The sequence below is a fragment of the Copadichromis virginalis genome, linkage group LG23, assembly GCF_057382275.1.
Source record: "Copadichromis virginalis isolate Kocher_CV1m ecotype Utaka linkage group LG23, C_Virginalis_male_GT1.1, whole genome shotgun sequence".
Lineage (NCBI taxonomy): Eukaryota > Metazoa > Chordata > Actinopteri > Cichliformes > Cichlidae > Copadichromis > Copadichromis virginalis.
In genome coordinates this window covers 30,242,202-30,264,559 of record NC_140639.1, presented here as the reverse complement: position 1 = coordinate 30,264,559, position 22,358 = coordinate 30,242,202, and the positions used below count along the sequence as shown (strand labels likewise).

Sequence of the window (22,358 nt, the reverse complement as noted above, 5' to 3'; positions counted from 1 at the left end):
TGTCTTGGTTGCTAGCACATTGGTGCTGTCATAGTTTGAATGGAAGTGCACTTGTCTACAAATACCACTTCTACTCTCTGAGCTGTAGTAATGCAGACAAACATGAAAACTATAGTTAACTTTGGTGAACTGCTAGCATCCAAAGCAATCATTAGGAGGTTTTTCTGTACAGCACCTTCTGTGCAGTTGATTTCATCCAGTGACTGCCAGAAAGCTTCAGGAAACACTGCCGACAAGTTGGGAAACATGTGTTTCCCTAGCAACCACTGGTGGCATCACATCCAATATGGCAGACAAGTCTTGAACAGTGTCCCAATGATAAGGGAATCTCTTTTAACTGTTAGCTAAACTGCTAGTAAACAACTTTTTCTTATCCCTACAATGAAATGATTGTTATTTATAAATATCTGAAATGATGAGAGTGAGCCCTGAAGCAGCTTCCTGTCAAAGACCAGATTTAAATCAGATTGAGATGCTGTGGCATGACCTTATACAAGCCATTCATGCTGGGAAAAACTTCCAGTGTGGCTGAAATAAAACAATTTTGCAAAGAAAAGTGGGCCAAAATTGCTCCAAAGGGATGTGAAGGACTCACAAACTCTTGATTGCAGACCTTGCTACCAATGGTGACACATCCACTTATTAAGTTTAGGGCGTAATTACTTCTTTATACAGGTCCAGGTAGATATTGATAACTTTATTCCCCTTAATAAATGAAATCACCACTTAAAAACTGCATTTTGTATTTCGTCTGTTTATCTTTGTCTAGTATAAAAGTTTGTTTGACAAACACTCACTGAAACATGTGTGTTTGTTGTTCTGTATGAGACAAAAAAAAGCAGCCAAACAAGCAGCTGTGTCACTGTTTACAGTATATATTACCATCAATATTACAGATGCATTGTGAACATCTGCGACAAGAGGCATTCACAGTGTCTCTGCGTTGGGTCTGCTTCTATCCTTTCCTAGTCACAACTTACTAAGTGAAAGATCATAAAATCTTTATTATTTTGCTCGCTCGCAGCAGTGTGCTGCTGTTTCTCAGTCTGTTGCTTTTATCTGTCACTACAGCGCTTTGCGGAGATGTAACAAACTTCTACACCTTCGTTATCTTTAAACTTATGTGAAGGTGTATTAGATAAGCAAGTCCCCTCATTAAATAAGAATGAAAAAAAAAAAACCTACAACGCTACAATTCCATTTAACTCTGACCCTTTACTTCTTTATTACGAATCACAGCAAACCGCGGGAGAGAGCGCTGCGCCGGCCTGAAAACCTTTCAACTAATTCCGCCTATTCAAGTCGCTTCTTCTTACCTCCTTTGAAAGTGCCGTGTGGTGGGTGTCGCTACGTACTTTGTCACCCAAGGCTAGTAGCAGACAATAACTGGCTGTTTGTAAATCCACTGGAGAAAAGCATGACTAACTCACTCACTTGACAGGAGCTGAATAAAGCACTACACGGAGGAGCAGATGAATGCTATAACCGGCCCAAGCATCGAGGCAGGCACAGGCTGCAACATCAGCCAGCTGTGGGGTTTTTGAACACGAACCCCTTACATCATGTACCACATGACGAGTTCCTCGCCATCGTGAACTTTTACTTCATTCCAAAGAGGTGAGCCAAAAAATGGATGAGAGGGACAAGCAAACATACTTCACTACTATGACAACAGGTGCTGGAAATGCAGAAAACACAGAGGTTAGCAAAATGCATGCAGTCGTCAGCCTCTCAGACCTGACGTTCAGCCTCCACTTGCAGATGTGACAACTGCCACCTGGGAGCAGGTCACATGATTAATGCTAATTAATGCTAATGCCGTAAATAACTCGATGACAGCCCAAAATTAGCTGTTATCTGTTAACCTGCTGTGGTGTTTTCTGCAAGCCTGTGTGCACTCAAACAGATAAATCTGAAGAGATTTGAACAAATCCGACAAAGCATTGCATCTTCCTTCTAGACGCCCTGTCACGTCTGTTTACGGGGATTATAATGTTTGGCTTTCAGTCATGGAGTGTAGTATTATTTATTTAAGCATCAGGGCTTACAGATGTTACGCACACGCATGGTTCAGACACAGCTTGTTTCTAAGGTTATGTAACGACTGCTCCGATGGAAGGCGCCTTTACGCAGTCATTAGTCAACTACAGGAGCTCTTGGACCAAGCAGTTCTAGGGCACACTTACCCTAGAGGTAACTGCCCACTGGGGAGCTTCCTTTAGAAAGCAAACACACTCACCTTCGAGATCTTTTTCCACGGAAAACTAAGATGATGTATTAATAGTGTCGCAGGTTTCCTGATGATGTTGGACTTGAAAAGGCATTTTAACAATGAGTAACACTGGCCAGAGTATTTTACTTTCTTCTGATCTTTTTTCATCTGATTATTTTTCTCTCAACATTTCTTTTCTGTGTGTGGATGCACAGTGAAGCAAACAGTTTTAAAGGAAATGCCAGTGAAAATAGTGTCATTTCAACTTCCTCTTTGAGAGTACCAAAGCATAAAGCCTGAAAACTGCCTACTATCAGCTGTGATAGCAACAAATAAGGGTCACAGGAAAGAGAAAGAAAGGTCTGTCTTCTTCCTACAGCATGATCAAATGTTAGATTGGCTTTAACATGGGTTTATGAAGACTAGGGTTAGGGGTTATGACCCCTATCTACCCCTCATATTCCGCTGTGACATGACGGAGTCTGGAAAGTTTGGCAACAACATTCTGGAATGTTGGGACTTTAAACCAATACTCAAATGTTGTCGCCCAACTTTCTGGACTCTGTCATGTCACATCATGCTGGGCCCTGTGTCGTGGACATAGACCATCTCAGGTATGCTGGTTCTTCTCTAAAACATGTCTGTACAAATGTTTCACAATAAAAGCCACAATAAAAGGAATGCAGAGCTCCTGTGGGCTAAAATGACAAAAGGCTTTTAACCCTTTACAGCCGATCGGAGCGGGCACGCTCTGTTTTGCGTAACTATTTTTAAATCCCGGTAGCTCTGCAACCAAGTAAGCTAGCGCAATAATTTTTTTTGCATATGAAACTGGAGGAGTTGTACTTACATCTTATGCCATCAGCTTGTCCTAGGTCACAGTTTCCTTCCACATATAGCTTTGCAAAAACTGCATAAAAATCACTTGCAGCAACAAAAACATGATATTCCAGAAACACGCTTCGCCGATCCATCAGCTGTTTGTAACACTTCCTACGTCCATCAGCGCAAACTATCACATGACCGCATGACCTGCCCGAAACCGGAAGTGACGTCATTTTGCGGAAATGTAGTTTTTTACGATCGGGGCCTTATGAGCTTGTGTTTTACTTGTTATGTGTTTTAAAAAGTTATGTTTGACTTTATGATTTTCTGTGTCGTTTCTGGGATGCTTAAGACTCATATTGCACTGCTGGAAATAGTTTATTTTGATGCATATGCTGTTATTTTGCAAATTTGCACTATAATATTTATTTTCGTTTTTCCTGCAGTATATAAAAATTGGTGTATTTCAAAAATAAAACTATGAAGACACTCAAAATAAATTTCCTGTGGTGGGAAACTAGTTTGTGTAACTTTTTTGTATTTACAGTTTTGAGGGATAAGCCTCTTAAATTTCTCTAACTAGAAATATATGTTAAAAAAAACAAAAACGATTTTCAATTTTTTTGTAGTTTATTGCACTTTTTTGCAATTTATGTAATTACTATGCACCTAATGCAGACATATTATTAAAGTTTGGGCTATAATGGTTGTATTGATGTATAGCAACTTGAAATGCTCCCAAAAATGGCTCCACAGCATGTAAAAATATAATATAAGCTCTGGCGAACTTGGTTCTATGGTAGGTCTTAAAGGGTTAATACCTATACTCTAGAAATCCTGAATGTTCTAAAAACAGTGTGGTTCAGTACATTTGAATTGACAGGAGTAGTAAAAGAACTGAAATATGGCCAGCTATTCATCACAGGGATGAGAAAAGGCCAGTTATCTTCAGCAGGTGAGATTTAAAAAAAAGAAGAGAAAAAAAGAAAGAAAGAGAGAGAGAGAGAGAGAAAGAGACGTTTAGTAATTATTTTCTTTTCTTCCAGAGTTAGAAAAAGAAAATTTTCCTTCCTTCTCCTTTTTTACTGGTTAACATAAGGCCTGCCGACATAAGCTCAGAGTGTGTAATATTTCTTGTCAGCCTATTAAACGCATGAGATGAAATTTTAAGTCAGTCAACATGGCGTAAATAACATGACAGCTTTGAGCTTTCCCTGCGTAACATATGCTTTCTTAATGAGTTTCTAGCACAACAGTACAGAAGAGACTACGCAGAAGTATGCAAACTGCAAAAACAGTGATGAGGCTTTGCTCCACAGCACTCTGGCAGCCCTACACCTCTGTTCATATAAGCTTAGTGGAGCTTAACAACCTCCACTGTTTGTGTTTTGTTAATGACAATAAAGATATTAACAAACTGAGAAGGCAAGTAAGCTCATTTAGAAATATTTTGTTTTTACTTACATTTTTTATTTATTTATTACTAAGGAAGACACTGGCTACACAACTAAACAGAGAAAATAAGCCAATAAAGCACAAGTTCTCTACCTGGCTGTGCATGTTTTATCAAATCTAGCAGTGTTTTCTTCATAAGCTTCTGTTTTGTCTTTTGTTTTTTAGCCATGAGCCACCATGGAAAGGAATATGAGGACAGAGGGAAGAAAAACAACAATAATAAAAAGGGGTAAGGATTACTTTAGTACTTCATTTTGAGCTGCTCTATGTAGAAAAACTCCTGCTTCTTTGTTGTTGTTGTTGTTGTTGTTGTTGTTGTTGTTTTTGGGGGGTGGGGGGTGCAAACAGACTTTCACTAAAAAAAGGGAAGTAGTGTCAAAACAGAGTGACACGCAATTTCGCTCACTACATCTCCCGACGACGCCACCAAACACGAGTAACCTCTGGGGAGCCCCCACCCCCGACGCTGGGGTGTGTTTACGTGCGGGTGTCTCTGGGTTAATGTGAAAATTGAACACCACTCCCAGGGTCAACACTCAAACTCCTCACCCCTGCTTCAGCAAGCCAAATAAATATGCATGCCTGCGCTCGGCTTCTTTTGCATCCTTGAACTACGCCTGTCTTCGCATATGCTAATGACAAGCTGGAGAGGGAGAAGGCGGGGGGACGAGTGAGGGCCGGTAAGCGGAGGGGGCTGCGTTGAGGAGAGGCCAGCTATCCCTGGCGACCGCACGCAGGTGTTTAAGCTCGACTGAGCGCGAGCTCGTCCCCTTGAGCAGGCCAAGGTTAGCGCTGTGTTTGACTTCGACACCTCACCTTCCTGTAGCAGCTCTGCAAGCCCCTCCAGCAGGTGGAGAGAAGGAGGGGTGTGTGGGGAGGCGGGAGGGTGGGAAAAGAGGAGCACTGCGTGCCAAGGGTTTCTGTGTGTGTTTGCACAAGGGATAGACAAAAAGGGATGGATGGAGGTCAAGCCGGCATAACAGAGGATCCGTACATTAGCTCTTCAAAAGCGGGCGACTCAAGCGGTGGAAAAGAGGCCAGAAATAACTGACGCTGTTCCAGCCAAATGAAAAAAAAAAAAACCCAACTCTTTACTCGGACTACGCAGAAACCGGGCCGCAATATAAAGACTAAATCCAGAAAAATGCTCATTTATCAAGGCACAGGTGAACCAGTTTGTCAAGTCAAATCTGCTGCTTGTTTTCCTCAACTTTACACAAGTTCACAAAGCGAAGTCTTCAGAACCATGACGACCTTCCGAAAAGCTTTTGTTTTGTCCCTTTCAGTGCAGATTCAGTGAGGGCGGGTGTTGATTATTTGCTCAACTCTTTTTTGTTCCTCTGCTGCAATAAAACTGAAGAGATGCAGACGCAGTGAAAGCTAGCGATGCACGGCCTATGGTTTCATATCTGCCAAGTCAGAACAGAAAGGTTTCTGTGGGCAGGAACTCAAATGGCATTGAGTTTTACTTGTAAAGACACTTTGAAAGCAGACTTCGATGTTTGATGCCAAAGCTGGGGAGTAATTATGACGAATTATCACGTATGATGGCTTGAAGTTTTGGAAGTCACAGGTTGTCACACACCGCAACTGGAGCCTGTAAAGCAAAACTGCCTGTTTTTTTTTGTTGTTGTTCCCTTTTTTGTGATGACACTGATTGATGATTTGAAATATGAACTAACTTTTTTTTTTTTTATCGCCGCTTTTGTTGCATGTTCGTCCGACTTTTATAAGCGTCTTTCATGTTTATCAACACCGGCAGGGGGCTGTCATTGCAAAAATAAATGCCGCATATCTCCCTGCCGCTTTTACTATAAGACCCAATGAAATAAATAATCCTCCATAAAATAAAAAATGATTAAAAGGGTTGCGTTTCATTGCGAAAGCGAGCGTCGTGACATTTACGGTGCTCGTGTAAAGTTGTATCGAGCGGCATAAAAAGTGCCGGACTCGTCTGCCAGAGTCCATTTGAAAGTTACGAGCTTAGAAAACACTGGGCCTCCTAATTAAACACCCAATCAGGAGCTCTGATATTAATGGAGTCCACTTAGCTCTCCATGCTTTGTCTTTCTGCTAATCTACACGATCAGTTTTTTCCCCTGCTTGCCTCTTCTTCTGCTTGTGTCTTTCTCTTTTCTTTTTTTTTTTACTGCAAGCGTGTGTTAGCATGTACAGTACAATATGTGTGGGTGCATCAGCTGCACGTGTGTGAAAGTGGGTGCACGTGTGCGTGGCTTCTGGAGGACTTCTCTTCAGTGTCTAACAGCTCGGTGGCAGCGATTTTTCATGGATTACTACCTCTGCTGCAAAAAACACCCAAAACATCCACACATGAAGAGCAAAAAGACTAAGAGCTGAATGAAAACACTAATCTCTTCTCTGTTTGATCTTGATTAAACATCTTGCCAGATTTTGGCAGAGGGAGGGAGGGGAAGAACCCCCCCCCCCCCAAAAAAAAAGAAAAAAGAAAAAACGAGTCGTATCAAACGGGCTGAGCCGATTACACAGCTTTGACGTTTTCCTTGAAGACGGAAATACATCTGAAAATGATGTTTTGCTGACGCTGAGGCAACAAGATGACACAACACAAGTGGCTCTGGTTGCGATTTTGTACACATCTAAGGACGGGCGGTTAAAAATAACTGGTTTCTGGTGAGAGCTGACGATGGTACAAAGTAAATCAAAGTCAAAGCTAATGGCATCCTGTGTGTTAGAAGGGTTTGATTACCAGTGGGGGGTTGATCTGTCATTCTCCCTCCATGATGGCACCCTTTATTCTCTCCAACTGTGCAAATGGCATGACGGATTAGACATGAAATGCGTGTTTTGTGCGAAAATGATAGTTTGGGCTAAAGGGAGCCGGTTTAATTCATCAGAAACCAGAACTGGGAGTCCAAAACCACTTTTGTCTGCAGTGCTAAAGAACTGCAGTGTGGATACAACCCCAAATTAGGACAAATTTGCGCCAGCGTGTTGTGATTTAAATAGTAAAAGAGAGAGAAGCTTACTTCCACTTTGGTCTTAAGTTGGACAGACAACTAAAACTCCACTTTCTATTGGTGTAAGGAAGTTTAAGTACACATTTAATCCCTGAGATATTGTCGAATTTTAAAAAAAAAAGAAGTATATACACCAGTGCTACCCCACAGGTACAAACGTAAAAATCGTATGCTACTTCCTTCTGAAGGTGGTCGCATTCACAAGATTTTCAGAAAACATGACCTCTGAACGTGAGTTAAAGGTCATTGAGATTTAAACTCATCCAAGATTTTAAGTCAATGCACCAATGGTCTCAATTTCAAAATCAGAAAACCTGACCTTGGATTTTCACACATACTAATGTGACCTCAGACCTTGACCTTGAGTTTAAGGTTACCAGGATTCAAACTGAGACTTTTAGTAGCTGCACCAATGCTATTATTTTCAAAATCCTACGTTGCCTAGCTCTCGAGTTATTGCATTCACAAACTTAGATGTGCATGCCACCCGCCCACCCGTGGTGAAGACAGTACCACATCGCAAAAATCTTTCAGCACGACTCTTTGGGCTTAAATTTGGATTGGAGTCTGTGCTGGTCCCCAGGCCTTATGTTTGACACCCGTGCTTTAAAACATTTCCAAGCTTGCTCATTTCCGCTAGTGGTTACAGTTTTTTCTTAAATCCTCAATAATCCATTGTGGAGTCATACTTTCAAGGGGACAGTTTCAGGAAGTGGACTCGGGAAGAGCCCCGACACTGCTTTTTTTTTTTTCTGGAATCATGTCACAGGGTTGAAACCTCTCACTCCAGAGATTGGATATGATGGTAGAAGGGTGTCGTGTCAATCTGAGGACACAGCACCACGCCACAACTCTCCTCTTTAAGCCTTTTCAGCTAAGAAGCTACATGCACAGAAACCCACTGTAGACAAACACTTTTTCTTTCTCTGCACACACACAGACACACACACAGACTTGGCTCAGGACACAATGGGTCCTGTAAAAAGAGGGGCTCTGGTGCCGAATATGTCACTGTGCCCTGAGATGCTATGTTCAGGCACAGCCAACCAGCAGGAAACATTTGCCCGTTTCACCTGCCTGCCTTGAAACGCTGTATTCCTGTCAGAGTCACACATTCCTGTCAAATGTTTAAGCCTTCCCTCCTACGTCCCCCGCCGTGCTTCTAGCTTCACATTCGATTGACAAAGATGTGGAGGGAGGAAAAAAATAAATAAACAAATGAATACGAGACTGCGCCCGTGTTTGCTCATGTCATCCACACAGTTACATGAAAATAGCATCACAGAACATCTGCCCCCATCCCCATCTGCCGGCACACTAACAGGGCCCCTCACCCTTAGAGGCGCAGCTCTGCCTCAGAGCTGCGCCTCTAAGGGTGAGGGAGCCACATTTCAGGACCGCAGACAGCGGCAATGCTAGATGCAGTGTGTCGGGGAGATTCAGAACTGGCAGCTGGACAGCTCCCCCCCTCCAGCCTGCCTCCTGGCTGGCCCAGGGCGGAGAAGAGGCCAGCTGGGCTGAAGATGTGTGATCTTCAACCTGCCTGAGGACCAGTGGGAGCTGGGGATGAAACAACATGGAGACGGATCAAAGATAAAGACAAAAACAAACAGAGAAACAAACTGACACATGGAAGGGTAGGTGAGAAGAAAAGAAAAAAATCTTTGAGCAGCATCACATCCTTCCCCCAGAAGGGATGAATGTCCTCTCCCCGCATCTGCACGAGGTGCACTGAAAGAAAGCGATTCACTAAGTTCGCTAAGAGTTTTTTTGTGGCGTCATTTCTCCTGCCAAAGATGAGCACTTCTGTTTTAAGTTGCTCTTATGTAAATCTTTCTGTTTAACTGAGCTACAGCAAGGTTACTAACATAAGTTTAGTTCAGTCCAGCAGCTTTAAACGACTATATTTTATTCTATCAGCTTCAAAAATGTCAAAATAAGACCAAGAAAAATGTCTTCTCCTGGGATGACAGTGGCTCAGGAGGTAAAACGGGTAGTCTACTAAGCAGAAGGATGGTGGACAAGTATCCTTGGACAAGATACTTAAACTAGATTTGGATTCATCAGCACTTAAGTATAGAAAAAAGGGCCTGTATGAATGTGTGTGTGACTGGGTGAATGAGTCTTGCAGTAAAAGGCACTTTGAATGCTCAATTAGACTACAGCAGTTTCTTCCAGGAAGCTAATTATGAATGTTGTTATTCTCTTGGATGGATTAAGAAATAAAAAAGGGTAAAAAAAACCGATGCTACATACACTTGGATGGGCTGTCCAAGAAAAGTACTTGTTTGGGAAAGTGCTTTGCTTATAAGTACTTTCCACTCTTTAGAGCAGGCCTCACGTCATAATGACGCAGTGGGCCAAGGGCTCAGAGAAGGTCTTCTTTTAACATGGTAAATGGCATGTATTTGTATAGCGCTTTACTAGTCTCTAAGGACCCCAAAGCGCTTTACACATCTAGTCATCCACACACACATTCACACACAAGCTACTGGCAAGCTACATTGTAGCCACAGCCACCCTGAGGTGCACTGACAGAGGGAAGGCTGCCGGACACTCTGACCACCACCAGTAGGCAATGGGTGAAGTGTCTTGCGCAAGGACACAACGACCGAGACTGTCCAAGCCGGGGCTCGAACCGGCAACCTTTCAATTACAATGCGAACTCCCAACTCTTGAGCCACGATCGCCCACAACATCCACCCAAAAGGCTTATGTTCTATCTAATTTTAGGGTGACATAGAAGAATGAGGATAAATATGCCCAGTTAGGAATAGCTTTCAGAACTGGGTGGCTATAGATCATTTCAACATGTGAGGATCATCTCTAATTACATCAATATTACAAGAAAATCTTTTTCTGCATATCATTCCACACCCTGTATCAATGAGGATACAGAAGACTTTCCCTTTATATGAAATACCAGCATTGACACTAGTCTAAGAAGAGTTCACATGCACACATCTATACACACACACCAAGTGTCCTTCCTGTGAACCTTGTAGTGACAGTCTAGGGACTGTGGTACAGTGGGACAGTGGCCCAGAGGTTCAACAGTGAGCTTGTTATGCCAAGGTCGCCTTTTTCAGTCTCACACCAGCTGGGAAAATCTATGTGGGGAAATTGAGTGAGAAAGACTTTCCGCTCCCTTAACATTTTCCGTAGAGGTGTCCTTGAGCAAGATACTGAAGCCCACTTGGCTCCAGGGGAATACAGGAGTGTCCGACAGTAGTAGAAGGCAGTTACAGAGCAGCAACAGTGTCACTATGCGTTATAGGCTGAGTCTGAAAGAGGGCATAGTGGTAACAGAGGACGAGAGCTCAGCCCAACTTCATTTGACAAGTTGTTTTTTTTCTCTCTCTCTTTCCAATAACTCGGTGAGATGAGGACTAGTGAGCGCGAGTGATTTTCTTTGGGAGTAACGAATTGCGAAAGGAGTTCAAATTATTTCAAGGGAACACCAAGTTCAAGGACATCCTGCTGCACCACTGCTGCCTGCCTGCTGCCTGCCTGCGCATCTGCCAAGAAGAAAGGTACGGTGGAAAGTGAGTGTGAAATCAAAGAGCCAAAGTACATCGGCAAAAGAAGAGCTCAAGTTAAAATAATAAGGAAACACTGACAGGGAATCCTTTAGAAATAATGCCAGAACAAAGCAGTGGGATTCAAGGTTGGATAATCTATGTCATATTCTGACACTTTAAAAGAAAAAAACTAATATAGGTGGGAAAATATGCTAGAGGTATTCTTTGATGTGAATTTAATTTTAAAGTGATTCACGATAGCCTCTGTTTCACTGCAGTTTTTAATCCTTTAATAAATATTTATTATACACAGGACAGCTCGCAAGTTTAGGGTTACTTGAAAATAAACTTGTTTTGGGGAAAAAAGCATCATATTTTTTCCCACAACCTAAAAAGTTTGTGGGAATCAGAAAATGCCATATGAGCCTACACAGGTATATTATTTAGAAATCACCACTCCTGTGTTCCAGTAGCACACTGAGTTACCTAATGTAAGTTTGCAATGGCAAAAGAACTGATCAAAGCCATTACTTAGACACAGCTGAAAACTGTCGTGCTGATTAAAGAAGCAATTAATTTGGTTATTCAAGTGTCTTCGCAGAATCACTAACAAGATACTTGAGGACTGCTTGGCACCATATTATTGAGGATGATGAAGAAAATGTGATCATTTGGGGGTGTTTGGGTGGTGCTGAAGTGGAACATTAGTACAGGATGAAAGGGATCTTGGACAAGAAAGGTTCCATTTTGCAATCTTTGGACTCAAGCCTATTTCCTCCACAAGAGGACAACAAAACAAAGCAAAACTCCAAGCTTTGCTAGAGCTATTTAGAGGCGAGGAAGTCAGCTTTTCCCACTGGCTAATGCTCAAAATGTCAAGTCTTTTGAACTGTAGTGGGAACCTACAACACAATGGACAATTATCCCATCGACCTATTTTCTTCCACTTATCAAATTCAAGGTCACAGGGGGCTGGAGCCTATCCCAGCTTGGACATTTATTCTATGAAAGTAAAATCTTAAGATGCCTTGATTCTTGATGCACCAATCCAACTTTTTCCAGGTCTTTAAGTATCTGTCAATAGTGAGTGCAGAATCAGTACCAGTATTTAATTAACAAGCTGTATGCATAGATGTGAGAAAAAGGCTGGGAGTCACTCCTTCAAGTGTAAAGTATCAGGTTTGGCTTGAACAGTGCTTTATACTTTATAACTTCATACGTAGGGATGGGTACCAGTATCCGGTGCCATTATGGCACCGGTTCTGACATAAACGGTAGTAACCAGACCAAAAAGCAGCGCACATTTCGGTGCTTTATTTTTTACTGAGATGTCATACACTTTGGATTCTAGCCAATCATTTTACCTTTGCAAGCGTAGTAGGCGGGCCCAGATACGCACGTTCTTTTAGAGCTGAGCTACAGATTAAAAATGCCCAAGGCGAAACGGTCAAAAGTCTGGCTGTACTTCACAGCAAAAGATGCAAACTTAGCAGCCTGCAACAAGTGCTATTATGCTGATACTGTGATACTGTGCAAAGGAGGTAACTCCTCGAATCTGATGAAACACCTGGCGACGCTTAGCGTTTTTTTAAAAGCCGAGAAATGCGCCGTATTTGATAGCTTGCTGCGAGACCTCACACCGAGCGCATCTACTGCGGGTGTGGTGCCTGTTATCGACCCGGAGTTAGCAACATGAACCCGAAGAGGAGAGTCCTGGCCCCCTGCCAGTGTAGCAGAAATGATGACGGATGATGATGGCAGCAGCCGTTCTTCTCTGGGTCAGTAGCTTAATGTTGTTCAGTTTACGTTGAGTACGCTAACCACGTTATTAAATTAATGCATGTAAGGTGAACTAGCAAACACGTCGTAGTTACATGCATCTGTCTTCGTGTTTGATGGCAGATACACCCGTCACCCAAAAAGGCTAAAATGACCAAAGAAAAAGTGGGAAACAGCTAAACATGAGAGGTTTTTGGACAAAGTTGGTATTTTTTCCCCATTGTTTAAGCACTGCTTCCAACCAAGAGTGATACCATAAATCCCCTATAGCTGCAGAAAAGGCTAACATTGTTATCTTTTTACAAAAAAACAGCTAAACATGAGAGGTTTGACAAAGTTTGTGTTCTTGATTCTTTAAGCACCGGTTCGAGCACCGTTTAATCACCGGCACCATTTCAAAAGTACCGGTTTGGTACTGGTATCGGATAAAACCTAAACGATACCCATCCCTATTTACACGACAGTGTAACGAAATATAATATAAATTTATTAAAACTGCATTCAATGGTAAAGTGTTCTGATCTCTCTGAGTTTTTTCAGATTCTGCCATTAATTTTCTGTCCTCTCTTCTTCAACTTTACCTTGTGGTGTGCCTCAAAGATCAGTCCTAGGACCTGTCTTGTTTACATCCTGAGTGATTTTGATTATAATATTGCTATGCAGATGGCATCAAATCCCACATGTCAACTTATCTCTCTATCCACCTTCCTACCAAGCTGTGTCTCTCTGGCAACCTTAGAAGCTTGCAGACATTCTATCATCTTCAGTTCGAGCAGGTCTTACTTTTGATCAGGCGTTCAGTTTTGATGCATCTTGTACAAACCTGCTTAAATCATCTGTGTGTGTGTTTCAGTCTGAAACGTGGAATGGTTTTCATTAATCACTGATCAATAATTATGATTCATTATTCCTTTACCTGGGAAAATCGTCTTTGATTGCATAAAGTCAGTCCACAATCCTGCTGGAAAGCTTCTACAACCTCAAGCCCTAAATGAGGAAATGGATAGGCTCAATACAGCAGGAGCTCAGCGCAATTGGCAGTCCACAAATATAATCAAACAGTATATGAGTGACTTTGGTCTTTGCGATGCATGGCGCTCCCTTCACCCCAACAGTAAGGAATATACTTTCTTTTCACATGTCCATCACTCCTACTCTCACCTGGATTATCTCCTAGTCAGCAGCTCACTGCTGAGTGACATCTCAGACACTGAGATTCACCCTATAGCTGTCAGTGATCATGCTCCTGTATCTTTAACACTAATACACAAGAATAATACTACGCCAAGTAAAAACTGGAGATTTAATACATTACTACTCAAAGATGAAGAGTTTATCAAATACTTACAAAAAAGGACTATATTTAAGCTATAATGACATTCCTGGAACATCAGCATCTGTCACAGCACGGAAAGCTGTGATGAGAGGTAAAATAATTTCTTTCTCATCACATAAGAAGAAAACAAAAATGTTCAGGAACTAGAAAAAAACATCAAATCCTTAGAAAAAGCCTATGTGTCCCACCAAGATCAAGAAATATTGAACAAAATACGCAAAACAAAACTAGAATTAAATGAAATCATTAATAAAAAGACTCAATTCTTAGTACAAAGACTTTGCCTCCAAAATTTTGAACACGGTAACAAATCCGGACAATTTCTAGCTAACCAGTTAAAAATCCATAAAGAAAAAACAACCATATGTGCTGTTAAAGATTTATCTGGGAATACAATATATGACCTTAAAAAAATGAACAACATTTTTAGGGATCTTTATGAAACTTTATATACACCACAAGTAAACCCATCGAAAAACAAAATTGATCAATTTTTCGACAATGTAACTCTTCCAAAATTATTAGACACCCAAGCAATGGCACTGGATTTGCCACTGATGCCAGGTGAACTCTAGGAAGCCCTGATAAGCATGCCCAATAATAAGGCTCCAGATCCAGACGGCTTTCCTGCAGAATTTTATGAAGAATTCTGGACGATTCTAGCACCAAGTTTTCACAGAATGTTGCAGGAAATCAAGGAAAATGGCAGACTACCACCAAATATGAACTCTGCAAATATTAGTCTCTTACTAAAACCAGGCAAAGACCCTGTATTTCCTTCAAGCTATCGTCCAATAGCCCTTATAAATGTAGACCTTAAAATAATCTGCAAAGCTCTCTCAAAGAGACTGGAGAAAATAACCTCCCTTTTAATTCATCCTGACCAAACTGGTTTCATAAAAGGTAGGCACTCATCAACAAATACACGTAGATTACTTAATTTAATAGACTACTCATACAGTAAAAATATTGAAACCATAATATTGTTTCAAGCAAAGGCATTTGACAGAGTGAACTGGAAATTTCTATTCGCAACTTTACACAAATTTGGTTTTGGAAACTCTTTCGTAAGTTGGTTAGAAATATTATTCCCCAACAGCTTGTGTCAGAACAAATGACCAAATATCCCCCAGCTTCTGTCTCCCGAGGGGCACCAGGCAGGGATGCCCACTCTCCCCTTCACTGTTTGCAATTTTTATTGAGCCACTAGCAGCAGCAATCAGACAGGCTACAACAATTAAGGGCATAAAATGTAAGAATGTAGAACATAAAATGAGCCTTTATGCGGATGATGTGTTACTTTTTCTCCAAAACTCACAAACCAATCTCTCTGGGGTGATTACATCTTTCTCAAAAGTCTCAGATTATTCAATTAACTGGACAAAATCTACAGCTCTTCCAATTAATTGCTCCTTCTATAATTCTTCATCTACCCGACTGCAATCTGGAAATATTAAATATTTAGGTATCAATATCTCTCCTAAGCTTGCAGAATTAACTAAATTAAAACACATCCCACCTGCACGCCACTGCAACCCCCTCTGGCCTCTGCTCCGTAGCTGCGGGGTGACCTCTCGTTTAGGGCTCTACTCAGCTCTTCCCAGGAGGGTGGCACGGTTCCCCCCCTTTGGTGGTCCTCCTCGGGTCCTTGTACTCTGGGGCCTCTGGATATCTGGGGCCTGGATCTCCTCCATACCTGCTTCATACCCTGGTGGACGGGGCTGTGGCTCCCCACACTCCCTAGCAGATCGTTACATGGAGAAACCTTTGGAATACAAGCATGCTGATCCACACAGGTGTGCACACAGGTGTACACACGGGTGTTCACAGACGCGGACTACACCTTTCTTGGCTGCTGCCTCAAAGCACATTGTGCGCTGTCTATCTTGCGTGCTGCACAATATCGTTTAATATTTAGTATCTACTGTTATCTACTGCTAGCTAGTTTATTGTGATGGTGCTGTTTTTTTTATTATGTTGCTCTTTGTTGTTGGCTTTCTCTTCTGTTTTTTTTCTCCATACAGGTGATCCAGGTGTTTTGTTTTTGTTTTTTCTTTCTTCCCCCCCTTCTCACCGTCTCTTCTCCCCTTTGGTTTTCTTTCTCTCCCTCTCTTTCTTTCATTCTTTCTCCCTGTCCTATCCCCCAGTCATGTCTGTCCCGTTTGTAGCAACCGAAAATAAAATAAATTCAGAATTATAATAAAGGTCAATCAAATGGACCAATATGGTAAGGCCATGATGATCCACTTGGTAAAATAAATCCGCTTGGCATCTTTCTTGGCCTTAAGACAACAATTCTGCTGGCTAAAGATCCAAACGGGACACAAAAAAAACAAACAAAAAAAACACATCTCACCTTTAAAGACAGTAGAAGGCGATCTGGCTAGATGGAAATCTCTACCCATATCACTCATGGGAAGGGTTGCCGCTATAAAAATGATGGTCTTGCCATGTCATGTCTGCCCCGTCTGTAACAACCGAAAATCAAATAAATAAATAATTTTTTAAAAAAAAGAAAAAAAAGGAAGCTTCTAACCAGGTACTAAAACAGGTCTACATCCATATGTAACTACTAAGACTCTGAGGTCAACTCATCTATGCTCCCGGTCCACTGGCCCACTGTGGTAAAGATAGAGACGAGGATGAAGCTGAGCTATGTTACTGCCAAAAGCTGTGGGTAGTGACCGAAATAACAAAAGAATAACACAGTGGACACAGTCAGCAGAAATGAATCCCCTATTATGGGTTTCAGGCTCTTCCTTAGAAACAGAGGAGCTAGAAGAGGTGATTCAGGCATTTCTCTGAGATGCCTTGCCAGACCAAGATGAGGTCTTTGGAGCCTGTCTAACCAGGAGGAGACTGCTGGGTTGACCCAGGACATGTCCAAGTTATTACATGCCTCGGCTGGTTTGGGGCCCTTTTCACATGTCCCCCAGAAGAGCTGGAGGAGTTGTCTGCAAAGAGGGAGGTCTTACCCTCCATAATCTGCACTAACCAGACAGTCTGGTAAACCATACTGTATGGAGCGCAAGATTCAACCAGTTGTTTAAAGTCAGTGAAATTGAGTAAGCTACACTAATCAGGGGAGGCAGTTAGACAACGAGAGGCTGAGTGTGCTTTGATGCAAGCAGACAGGGCCTTTTCTGAGGCATTCACATGAATTAGACTCAAAGTGAGGATCGTCATAAACTGGCACACCTGTTCCTTCCGCGCCCCGAGGACTGGCCCTCCCACCGAGCTGAGTACAGTAGCACTTCAGAGGCTTGCCTGGAATCTCTTAGAAATTTATGGACTAAAATGTTCACTGCTGTGCTTCTTAACTAGCACTTGTTTCATTGTGCATTTGCTCTGGTTTACAGTCTGTATTGAATTATACTAAAATGCTAAATTAGGCCTGATAAACAGCTTTTCTGCTGAAGTTTGTGTCTGATTTCAGTGGAAAACATCACAGAGCTATTTCCAGCGTCGCTAAAACAGCCATTTCAAAACATCCAAAGTTGGTATTAGTCTGTCACAATTATTGGTATTCAAAGGAGTTATATACTAATCAGAACTGTATATGACCACATGATGTGATTATTCGAATATGGTCTTTTAGTGAAGATTTACGTTAGATTAGATCAACCAAAAAAATTGCATTTGTGTGTTTGGAAGGTGCATATCTCACCTTATTGCATATTTAATAAAGGAAGTGTTGTCTTTTGTCTTCTGCAGTACTGTGATGTGTAAGTAAGTTCTCCACATCTCAAAGGAATCAAGCTTTAAGACGACACAGATGAAATTTATAATAGCTGCAGGGATATTTTTGGTACTTGGTAAATGATGGATGTATAAAGTGGTTCTACAACAGAAACAGCAAGAATCCTACAACATATCAGTTTCCTAAAGACTGTCGATATAAAAATGTAAACCAATCACGCAATTTTTACTACAGTTGCACCAAAATATTCATTCATGATTCATTCATGGGTAGGCTTTTGTGCTTTTCTTATGTATTAATATGACCTGTAACCCCCATCCCTCTCACTCACAGCAACCACCACGAACTTCTGTTCACTCTGTTGTTGCCTATTATCAGTAGATTTCGCTGTTTTCCCCTCATCCCTTACCTACTGCTTCACAATGAGGAGCACAGAGGGCAGTGGTGCACACTGGGAGATAAAAAAAATGTAAATTACCATTTTAACTTTCTTTCTGAGTGATCATTTTATATGTAAATGTAGGCAAAATCACAGCACAACCTTTGCTGGGGGAAGGTTGGTTATTTTTTCTAAAGGCCAAAAAAAGAGATTATTTTGTAAATCCTTTAAAAAGATAACTGTGCACCCAGCATCCATATTAGTAGGTACATGTGTACAGTCGAATGCAGCCCTGTCATAAAGTTTACTCTTATTCTTACAGGTAGCTGTTCATATTCATGTGCTACTCAATGAAAAAGAAAAACAACCTCTTTTTATTCTTCTTTATATCATTCTGTGCTCTCAGCTGTTGGAACATTAAAAGCCTGCATTGTTGAAATCTATCAAATTCCCAGAAATCCGGCTCTTCTTAAACTGCACACTGTTCCTGCTTAACAAATAACAAAAAGAAAAAGAAAATGCCTTGGTCACCCTAAAGCAAAAGAGTCCTTGTGATACCACTGAAGATCCAACAGAATGCCACATACAAAAACAAGAAGAGCTCTCAGAGAGTATGGTCTTGCAGCCTAGGCCATGAGCCCTTTTCACGGTCTCAGAAATACAGACATACAGATCTAAATTTCAAGTTTTCTTCCACTGAGTATGATCCACCTCCCTGTCAGATTTTATGAAATACAACCTTGTGGTTTTCGTTTAATCTTGCTAAAAGATTATAAGGGCAAACAAATGTCACCTTAGCAGAGTAAAAAATAATAAATTCTTGCACATTTTCTTTTTTTGAGGCAGAATTTTGTAGAGACCTGCAGCATTGTGCAAAAGCACTTAGTTATTCCTCCTAACTTTATATTTTTCTTTCAAACAGCCAGACTGTCATTTTTTAAAGTGGTCTTCAGCAATAGTTTTCCAGGCTTTTCAAAGCGTTTCTTTGGACATTGGCTGCTTTTTCATTCATTTTCCATCCAGTCCTAGTACCCAAGCATTTTCAGAGGAATGTTTTTGTGCTTGTTAGTTTGTTAATACACTTAACACTGAGCTGTGAATCAATTCAGCATAAAAAGGCCACCTAACTCAAGGGATGAACCAGACAACAGACAACTTGGCAAAGACCAATTTTAAATTGCATCTTTAGGCACTTTGTTACTATCAGTCCTGTTCCAAAAAACACATACTTTCTTGCTGTTTATTTGGTGGAATCTGTGAAAAATATCAATTAAAAAGTGACAATAGATCGCACTTTTCTGCCAGCAGGATGAATCCCGGACAGCTATTTGTCACAAACCTGGTATATCTCAGCGCGGTGTGTACTGTGCCCTTAAAAATTTTGAGAAAACTGAACAAGTGGGGGATAAAATAAGAAGTAGCACACCTAAAAACCTATCTACAATAGATGAGCACAATTGTAAACTGTCATTAAGTTAATAACAGAAAAAAATCCCACAAAGACCTGAGAGATGCATCCGCCCGCTGTGAACATCTACTGTTCACTGAAGCCTCTTCACAAATAGTCTCAGTAGAGGGGCGGCTTCCAAGAAGCCGTTCTTATGGAAGGAAAGTAAGTAACACAGTTTAACACTATCAGCCATGGATTGGCCTATCCATATATATATATATATATAAAAACACCCAGCACGCCCCTGCGGGCAGTTTATCCTTCAAGCTCGGGTCCTCTACCAGAGGCCTGGGAGCTTGAGGGTCCTGCGCAGTATCTTAGCTTTTCCCAGGACTGCGCTCTTCTGGACAGAGATCTCCGATGTCATTCCCGGGATCTGCTGGAGCCACTCGCCTAGCTTGGGAGTCACCGCACCTAGTGCTCCGATTACCACGGGGACCACCGTTACCTTCACCCTCCACATTCTCTCGAGCTCTTCTCTGAGCCCTTCGAGCTATATATATATATATATATATATATATATATATATATATATATATATCATGCATGTTTGCACATTTCCCTTTAATGGGCCTATTTCTTACTTTCACCTAGCAAAATATAAAGAAACATAATGTATGCAAATATAAAGTATAAATGGATGAAGCAGAACATGATTAAGTAAATAAAGCCTACAATTTCATAACTTGAGGGAGGATTTGTGTTTTCATATGGAAAAACATGACTTTTTCCCCCTGTTTAAGACCTGTGTTTATCTATGCAGCTCTATGACTTACTGTTCTAATTGTGGCTCTAGTGGTCAGTTCCCAGATGCTGTGCTGTCAGGAATGAATCAGGTGATACAGAAAAAGAACACACTTTCATAGCTGGGAGCGGCACAAGATACTGTTAACCTTGTACTGTTAGGCGCTGAGCAAAACTGGGGATTAAAACTGGGGATTAAATATTTTGCTCAAGGGTACATGCAGAAAAAGTTGCTGATGGAGAGGAAAACACTTCTCCGCAACTAGATTTTCCCAGCTAGTCTGGGATTTATTTCATGCATGCAAAATGTGCAGAAAATAGGAATTAAAGTTTTCACATCAAGGATGAGAGACAATGGCCTCCCGTCATCTCCCCGAGGAGAATTATTTGAATATCAATACGGGATCCCGTCTGTTCGAAATATCCCATTTCAGCCACAATGAGACATGGAATATTTTGGAGGTAACAGAAAGGAAGCGAGAGAAAGACGGTAATAAAGAGAGAAAAGCAGGATCGGGGATAGATACACAGACTCAGATGGGTAAATAAGACAAAGGTGGAGAAAAGACTGCGGAGCAGAGGGGAAAAGAGAAAGAGAGATTTAGTTTTGACAGGAGGCAAAGAAAGACTGAGGGAGCATGAAAGCGGCAGCTCATCATTAGCGGCGTCACTCCCTTCCACCTCCCTCTTTGTCATTCACAGACACATCTGCATCCGAGCATCTAAACATTATTGAATAGCCCACAGAGCTGTGAAGCGGAGAAGACAGGTGGAATTGCATTCTAACGCCTCCAATTAAGCCGATCAATAACGGCCTGTTGGAGTCTTGTGGGCAGCATGAGTGGAAGGGAGATGGGAGCCAGGGGGAAACAGAGGCGCGAGGGTCGGGGGCATAATGAGGAATACCGCAAGGGCTGATCCAGGAAGAGACAAAAGAGGGAGGGGGGGGAGGGGGGAACAAAAGAAAGGGAGAGGATGTTGGAGAGCAAAGAAATTGGATAGAGAGGATTGTTTCAAAGTCAGATGAAGGATAGAAGAAAAAAGTGGTGAAGAGTGATGAACAAGAGGGGAAGAAGAGGGAAAGTTTGATTACGGCAGATGGTCAGATTATTATTGTGCTGCGAGAAGAGCTAAGGAGGGCACAGGTGGACAGAAGAGGGGGAGAAAGCAGGGGTAACACGCCACTTGAGCAGAAAGAAAACAACATCTCGCCACTCTCCTCCCCACCCCTGTCAGTGATTTCCCCAGAGAGGAGGCGGAGGAAAGGAGCAGTGGCAGGGAGAGAATTTTGCTTGTGGCTGAAAATGTCTCTTTGTGTCTTACTGCTGTTGTAGTTTAACAGCATCCAAATGAGCAGGGGCGTCATAAATCAAATAAAAAAAAAAAAAAAAGACTTTTAGGTGTCGTGTGTCTATCAGCTGTTACGAAATCATGCTCTTCTTCACCCCATTAGGTTCCCTCTTTGTTGTTTGGCTTGTGCATCAGCAAATAACACGAGAACAAACGCCAGCAGAGCGAGATGCATCAGGGATAAATGGCATCAAGCGGAGTCACCACTTGTGTGTTTAATCGCTCTTTGTGAGGGTGTGTGTGCACGCGGGCCTCTGTTTGCGAAGTGATAAGCTTGACTCCAAAAACATGCAAAGCACATTTTTATTATAAACACCAGAACTGAATCTGTGCAAGCAAATAAGCCATTTCATGCTCAGCAGGATCTACAGGTGTTGACCTGAATATGCATGCATTCACATACACTCAGACACACACACACACACATCTGTGCGCATGAGCGCATAAATCCGAACGCCCACAGACATTTCTAAATCCAACTTTTTTTAATGCCATATAAGAGCAAATTACCATCATGTTTTTGCATTTCTTGAACCATTACTAGACCACCGGTGCTGCTACGCTGTCCGGGTCCTGTAATTTTACTTCATGAAAATATTATATTGTGT

General features: G+C 41.7%; 1 protein-coding gene across 2 annotated transcripts in view; it reads right to left on the bottom strand.

Moving 5' to 3' along the window:
• Positions 1 to 22,358, bottom strand: part of ncam2a (neural cell adhesion molecule 2a) — a 468,276-nt gene that overhangs the window by 404,399 nt on the left and 41,519 nt on the right. The gene's annotated exons all lie outside the window — the stretch shown is intronic.